Source organism: Rhinopithecus bieti, unplaced genomic scaffold (assembly GCF_001698545.2).
Source record: "Rhinopithecus bieti isolate Rb0 unplaced genomic scaffold, ASM169854v2 scaffold_59246, whole genome shotgun sequence".
Taxonomy (NCBI): Eukaryota; Metazoa; Chordata; class Mammalia; order Primates; family Cercopithecidae; genus Rhinopithecus; species Rhinopithecus bieti.
The window spans coordinates 31913-39876 of record NW_016822498.1 but is presented as its reverse complement, the minus strand read 5'-3'; the positions used below and the strand labels follow the sequence as shown (position 1 = coordinate 39876).

Below are 7964 nucleotides of genomic sequence, written 5' to 3'. Positions count from 1 at the left end.
GTAATTTGTATTTCTCTGATAATGAGTGATACTGAACAGTGTTTCATTCACATCATGGCCATTTATATGTTTTGTGTGTGGAGAAATGTCTCTTCATGTCTTTTGCTCATTTTTTAGTTACATTATTTGTTTTATTGAGTTATGTGACCTTCTTATATTTCCAGTTATAAATCCCATCTCAGATGCATGGTCTGCAAATATTTGCTCCCATTCTGTGGGTTGTCTCTTCACTTTGTTGGTTGCTTGTTTTGCAGTGCAGAAGCTGCTTAGTTTGATGTAATCCCTGTGGTCTGTTTTTTGCTTTGATTACTTGTGTTTTTGAGGTTTTAAACAAAATGTCTTTTCTCAGACAAATGTCCTGAAGCACTTCCCCAATATTTTATTCTATGTGTTTCATAGGTTCAGGACTTAGACTCATGTATTTAATCCATTTGGATTTGACTTTTGTGAATGGTGAGAGGTAGAGGTGCAGTTTCCTTCCCTGCATGCAGATAACCCGTTTTCCCTGCAGCGTTTATTGAAAACACTGTCCTTTCCTGATTGTAGGTTCTTAACACCTTTGTCAAAATGCGTTGGATTGGCTGGGCATGGTGGCTCACACCTGCAATCCCAGCACTGTCAGAGGTCAAGGTGGGTGGATCACCGGAGACCAGGAGTTTGAGGCTCACCTGGCCAACACAGTAAAACCCTGTCCCCGCTAAAAGCACAAAAATTAGCTGAGCATGGTGGTCAGTGCCTGTAATACCACTACTCGAGAGTCTGAGGCAAGAAAATTGCTTGAATTCAGGAGACAGAGGTTGCTGTGTGCCAAGATTGCACCTCTGCACTCCAGCCTGGGTGACAGAGCAAGATTCCATCTCAAAAAAAAAAAAAAAAAAAAAACCGTTGAATGTAGACGAATAGATTATATCTGTGTTCTTCATTTCTCTCCATTGTTCTCTGCACTTTTCTTTATGCCAGCGTCATGCTGTTTTGCTTACTACAGCTCTGTAACATATTTTTAAGTCAGGTAATGTGATGTTTCTGTTTTCTCTCTATATCTTAAAGTCTCGAGACAATGGGTAACACACAGAAAAATTATGGACAAGAGGATCCCAGGACTCCCAGAGCCCAGTGTTGGATAACAGAGTGTTGGCCGTGAACTAACCTCAAACATTTCCCTGTGTAGAGGACAGGCACCCTCATTTCCTCATCTCTCTCCTGTTTCTATTCTAGGATACCCTTCACGTAGTTGGCCTTCACCCACTGAACCAAACTCCAAAACCGGTGAGTAAAGAATCCCTCTTATCTCTGCTTTTGGAAACCTGGGGAGGTGGAAGCCTTGAATTCAAGCCTTGGCTCAGCACCTCCCAGCTCTGATTGTGGACCTGTCTTCCACCATCTCTCTGAACTCCAGACACTCCAACAGCAAAAGGGATCTGGGCCCAGCACAGGGCTCCGTGAAGTCTCTTAATCTCTAATCTTCTGCAGCTGAGACCTCCTACAAGCTGGAAGAATGATTGCAAATCTGACATCCTTCTCAGGAAAAATGCAGTGTTTCTTCTCCCTACATTCCCAACTGGAGGATAAATTCCTGGGGGCTTGAAATAGGGAAGGGAAGGGAACATCTAATGAGGGTGAGGGGTTTTAGAGAAGATCCACTTGCCAAGGAATGAAATGTTGGTCATGAGGCAACCCTGGCTGACTCAGCAGAGAAAGAGCCTTGAGTAACAGAGAACAGAGCTCGTGCACGCACACTTCGACTCACTGACTCATTCAGCCATGGCCCCATGCTCAGGCTGTGCAGTTGGAATCCTTTCCTATTGTTGCCATAACAAATTTCCGCAAAATTGGTGGATGAAAACAAAACGACTTTTTAATTATCTTATAGTGCGTAGCTCAAAGGATGAAATGCATCTCACAGGGCTAAAATCAAGGTGACAGCAAGGCTGCCTTCCCTCTGAAGGTTCCAGGCAAGAATCTGCTTTCCACATGTCCCAGTTTCTACAGGCTCCCACGTTCCTTGGCTCCTGGTCACCTTCCCCCTTCCTCAAAATCCACAAAGACTGGTCACATCTCACATGGGATCACTCAGACCCTTCTTCCTTGTCCACGCGTCTTTCTCTGAATGTCCCTCGGCTTTCTTCCTCATCTCTTAAGGACTTTGGGATTATATTGGGTTCACCAAGATAATCCATCATCATCTCCCTAAAATCGTCCAGGATACTCTCCTTTTCAGTTCAGCTGATTAACAACAATGATTCCATCTGAAATCTTCATTCCTCCTCACCACGTAAAATCACATATTCAAAAGATATGAAGGCTAGGACAGGGACATTTTTGGGGTGGGGTGGATTTTCCCACCTTCCACAAACAGTAAACAGGATGCATTTGGCCTGTGCTCCTGGGACACTGACATTGCAGATGGGTAAATGAGAGGAAAGAAAATGAATGCACAAGTGGACCTATAAATGGCTGATCCACTGCGAAACGTCTGTGCAAGAAATTCATTTATTCATTTAATTATTTATGTATTAAGATGGAGTCTCACTCTGTCCCCTAGGCTGGAGTGCAGTGTCAGGATCTTGGCTCACTCAACATCCGCATCCTGGCTCAAGTGATTCTTCTGCCTCAGCCTCTCAAGTAGCTTGCATTACAGGCACGCGCCGCCACACCTGGCTAATTCTTTTTGTAGATTTTTGGTAGAGATGATGTTTCACCATGTTGCCCAGTCTATCTCGAACTCCCAATCTCAAGTAATCCGACCGCCTCAGCCTCCCAAAGTGCTGGGATTATAGGCGTGAACCACGGCACCCAGTCAGAATTTAAAATAAATAATAGATAATGCTGAGTGTATGGTTTCAGGTGGCAGAGAAGGTCTCACTAATCACATATTTGTGATGGAAGACTGGCGGAAAGATTTTCCACACACAATTGTCAACTGTGAAGGCACGAAAGTGAAAACAATCTTATGCGGAAGGAAGAGGCTCTGTCGGAAACGCTGGGAATGAGATGGGGAGAATTACAAGACCACTGGAGAGAGAGGAGAGCACACTGGGCACACAGGAAACTAAGAAGGAACAAGGAGTGTGTGTTTTATACTCACAGCCCTTGAATTCACCTCGGGCTAACTAGGAATCCCTATGTGATTAATAGTAACTGACATGAACATAAGGGAGGCCCAGGTGCGTAACTGGAATCTAGGAGACCGTGGAAAAGGCGATTCCCGCCCCACTGGTGAAACGTGGTGCTGATTTAGACACTAAGTGGATGAAGTGGATGGATACAGGATATGTTTGTGAGGTAGAATCATTTGCAGGGAGGGCTTGCTGGGTTTGATTTTTCCTAGTTGTATATTCCTTGCTTCATTAATTTCTTTCTGAGATTTATTTCTCCTACATGTAAATCAATACCTGGCAGAGGAGTGATAGATAGATGAGGCATGGTGCAAACGAAGGGACCGATTACAGCATAATATACAAGGCTGTGAATGGTGGTTCATGCCTCTAACCCAGCTACTTAGCCGCCCACCACGACGCCCGGCTAATTTTTTGTATTTGTAGTAGAGACGGGGTTTCACCGTGTTATCCAGGATGGTCTCGATCTCCTGACCTCGTGATCCGCCCATCTTGGCCTCCCAAAGTGCTGGGATGACAGGTGTGAGCCACTGCACCCGGCCCCAAGCTCTTTTTAACAACCAGCTGTCCAGAGTACTAATAGAGGGAGAACTTGCTAACCCCGTCCTGTGGGAAAGCATTGATCTGTTCATGGTGGTTCCACTTCCATGACCCAAACACCTCCCAAGAGGCCCAACCTCCCACACTGGGGGTTAAATTTCAATGTGAGGTTTCAAGAGGTCAAACATCTAAACTAAAGCAGTTGTATATTCAGCACGTTCTATGGTTCCTGTGAGAGCTATAACTGAGAGAGCAGGAGAAAGCTGGGTCTCCCGCCATCAGGCCGCTTGTCCTAAGGAGACATTCCACAAGGTTATCTGTCAATCAAGAAATGAGAGACAATCCATAAAAAGGAACTGCTATGATTAGCTTCTTATTGGAGTCTCGTCTTCCTCCAGGTAACCCCAGACACCTGCATGTTCTGATTGGGACCTCAGTGGTCATGATCCTCTTCACCATCTTCTTCTTTCTCCTGCATCGCTGGTGCTCCAACAAAAAGAGTAAGTCTCACGAAGCAGAGGCCAGAGACCTCAGAGCCGTGTGGGGAAGCGGGATGGGAGCACGCAGGTGTGTGTTCCTCACCGGCAGGATGGTCTCTGGCCCAAGGAAGGAGCCACAGAGGCAGAGCTTTCTAGAGAGAGCACCAGACACTCTGCCTCTACCTTCCGCTCACAGACCATTGCCTGATTCTGAACTGTATCCTCATGTCCCTGCAGCCACTGACATCCCGGAGACGGTTCCATGACAGGCAGAAAGTGGGAGACAGAATCAATGGGATGGAAATTGAGAGCCATTCATGGGAAGAGGTCTTGAACTCAGAGAGACAGAATGTCTGAGTCTGGTTGTTGGCAGCTGAGGGACCTCAGCCACCTATGGCCTCCCCTGTGTGTTGGGCTCTGCACATGAAGTGAGAACCCAGACGTGCCCTCCCAGCTGTTCTGATGACTTTTGTCTCCTACAGATGCTGCTGTAATGGACCAAGAGCCTGCAGGGGACAGAACAGTGAACAAGGAGGTAGGTCCTCCTCGGCCCAGCCTCGCGGATCCAATCTTATTCCTACTAGTCCTGAAGAATGTGAGCCCCTCCCTCACTCAACATTTCCCTCTCTCCAGGACTCTGATGAACCAGACCCTCAGGAGGTGACATACGCACAGTTGGATCACTGCGTTTTCACACGGGGAAAAATCACTCGCCCTTCTCAGAGGCCCAAGACACCCCCAACAGATACCAGCGTGTACACGGAACTTGCAAATGCTGAGCCTGGATCGAAAGTTGTCTTCTGTCCATGAGCACCACCGTCAGGCCTTGAAGGGGTCTTCTAGGGAGACAACAGCCCTGTCTCAAAACCGGCTTGACAGCTCCAATGTACCAGCAGCGGGAATCTGAAGGTGTGAGTCTGCGTCTTAGGGCATCGCTCGTCCTCACACCACGAATCTGAACATGCCTCTCTCTTGCTTACCAACGTCTAAGGTCCCCACTGCCTGCTGCAGAGAAAACACACTCCTTTACTTAGCCCACAATTCTCCATTTCACTTGACCCCTGCCCACCTCTCCAACCTAACTGGCTTACTTCCTAGTCCTACTGGAGGCTGCAGTCACACTGCGGAACTCACAATTCAAACATACAAGAGGCTCCCTCTTAACACAGCACTTAGACATGTGCTGTTCCACCTTCCCTCATGCTGTTCCACCTCCCCTCAGATTATCTTTCAGCCTTGTGTCAGCAGTGAAACTTATAAATTTTTTTATCATTTCAATGTAGCTCTCTCCTCTTCAAATAAACACATCTGCCCTCATCCTTTAGGTAATGTGACTCTTTATTCGCCGAAAGTTTCCGGTGTTATCATTACTATGTCCGTATAGCCCCATATGTTCTCCACTGGGTTCTCACCCCGGATTCTGAGCTTCTGGAAGCAGGTGGAGCCTGGTTTCTGTCTGGAACTCCAATTTCCATCCAACGATGCAGCACATAGGAGGTTGCAAGGATCGTGAATCAGATGAACAAGTGATATTCTTACTCTCCACACACCTGGAAAGCTGGCAAAGCCATTCCAAGATGAAACATCTGTAGAGTCATAGGCCTTGTTAGTCTCATCTCCACAGGGACACATGTCAACACATCATCTCTCATACTATAAACACACAGTCGCTCCTCCGTATCTGTGGGGTTTACAGGTGTTTGTTGAGCCAACTATAAATAAAAAATATTCAGAGAAAAAATCCACAAAGTTCCAAAAAGCAAAACTATGTTGAATGAATACAAATGGAGCAGTGTGTAGCCTGTATCCGGAATTATAAGTAATCTAAAGATGATTTCATGTACACAGGAGGATGAGCATGGGTTATATGCAAACGCTGCAGCATTTCATGTAAGAGGCTTGAGCACCTGCAGATTTTGGTGTCTGAGCCGAGATCCTGAAACCAATCACCCATGAATAGTGAAGGATGACTGCATATAATTTTATTCATCAATTTTAAAATAAATTCTTAAAATGTACAACAATAAGATAAAACAATAAGCAGTGTTTTTACAGTGTGAAAATAAGCTTAGATTTATTTTTTCCTATGTGTAACCCTCTGGTCCAATGTTATTTACGGAGAAGACATTCTATTCCACCTTAACCCACATGGCAGCCTCTGTCAACTATAAAGGGACTGTGTGTACACGGATGTATTTTACACACTCTTTCCTGCTCAGTGGCTCTCTGTGTCCACTCTCACGAGGATGCTGCACCTTACATAGCCTTAGAGAACTCCTTAAAATTTGGTAGCCTGAATCCTCTAATTTCTCCTTCCTCTTTAAGATTGCCATTATTATTATTATAGGCTATTTGCTTTTCCATGTGAATTTGTAATAATTTTTCTCATTTTCACCAAAAACAATGCTTGTAATTTTGTTGTGACTCCCTTAAATCTACAGATAAAGTTCTGTCCTGTAGAAACATCATGCAAACCACATACATTCTTTTAAATTCACTAGTATCCAAAATAAAAAGCTAACAAGAAACAGATAAAATTAATGTAAGTTTACCCCATAGACCCATAATATCATTAACCCAATAGACCCAAAATATTAACCTAGTAGATCCAAAATATTATTTTATAATCCAAACAGACTCAAAATATTATCATTTCAACATGTAATCATGAGTCCTCTTGGAAAATATCAGATCTCTGTCTAGGTGCGCAAAGGTTTTTCTTTGTAATATCTCATTTCCACATTTCCACTTGGCACAGAAACTGCCCCCAAGGCTCAGGATAATAAGAGGCAGTAGGAATGGGTAGATGTATCTGCAGGAAAATGACTAAATCATATTGAGACATCAGAGTTTGGGGAACTCACTAGAACTACGGGGTCAGTGTGGGGGAGGGAATTGGGAGATGTTGATCAAAGGATGCAGTTTCAGGTATTCAGGAGGAATCGGTCTGAAGGTCTCTTGTACAGCTTGGCCACTATAGTTGACAATACTGTACTCTATACTTGAATTTTACCAGGAGAGTAGATTTTTTTTTTTTTTAATATGGAACACTTCACGAATTTGCGTGTCATCCTTGCGCAGGGGCCATGCTAATCTTCCCTGTATCATTCCAAGTTTAGTATATGTGCTGCGGAGGCGAGCATGGGAGAGTCGATCTTAAGGGTCCTCACCACGAAAAAAAGAAAGAAAGAAAGAAAGAATGAGAGGCAGAGAAAGACAGGGAGATGGAGACAGACAGCTGATAGATGGACAGATAGATATAGTTAGATGATACTAGGTAGATGGTAGATAATAGATAGGTTGTAGGTACATAGATGATGATTGATGGATTGATTGATAGACAGATGGTACATAGAGATAATGATGATGAAGATAGATAGATGATATATAGAGATATAGAGGCAGACAGAGAGAGAGATAGATGATACATAGACATAGATAACACATAGGTGATTGATGGACACATAGCTAGACAGACAATTGATAGATACAGAGATAGATAGATGATACATAAATATAGATGATAGATACATAATTTGTAGATAGACACCAAATAGATAAATACATCGATAGATCATAGAAAGAAATATGCAGAAAGTTATGGACAGGAGAGAAAGTGAGAAACTCAGAATTAAAGAAAAAGGAAGATCAAGTCAACAACCCAAGGAGGGTCAGAGAGAATAAAACCATGCAAAGAGGGGAAACATTCCTTGGGGTGGAGAAGTGAGGTCAGAGACCCAGAGAGACAGACAAGGCAGAAGGAGGAAATAGACAGGAAGAGAGAAGGGGGTGGAGGGTGACAGAGAGCATTAGGCCATAGAGCAGGGAA

General features: G+C 44.2%; 1 pseudogene; it reads left to right on the top strand.

Moving 5' to 3' along the window:
* The first annotated feature begins 1208 nt into the window (after nt 1–1208).
* On the top strand, nt 1209–5446 carry LOC108521238 (killer cell immunoglobulin-like receptor 2DL5A; annotated as a pseudogene).
* Nucleotides 5447–7964: the final 2518 nt, after the last annotated feature.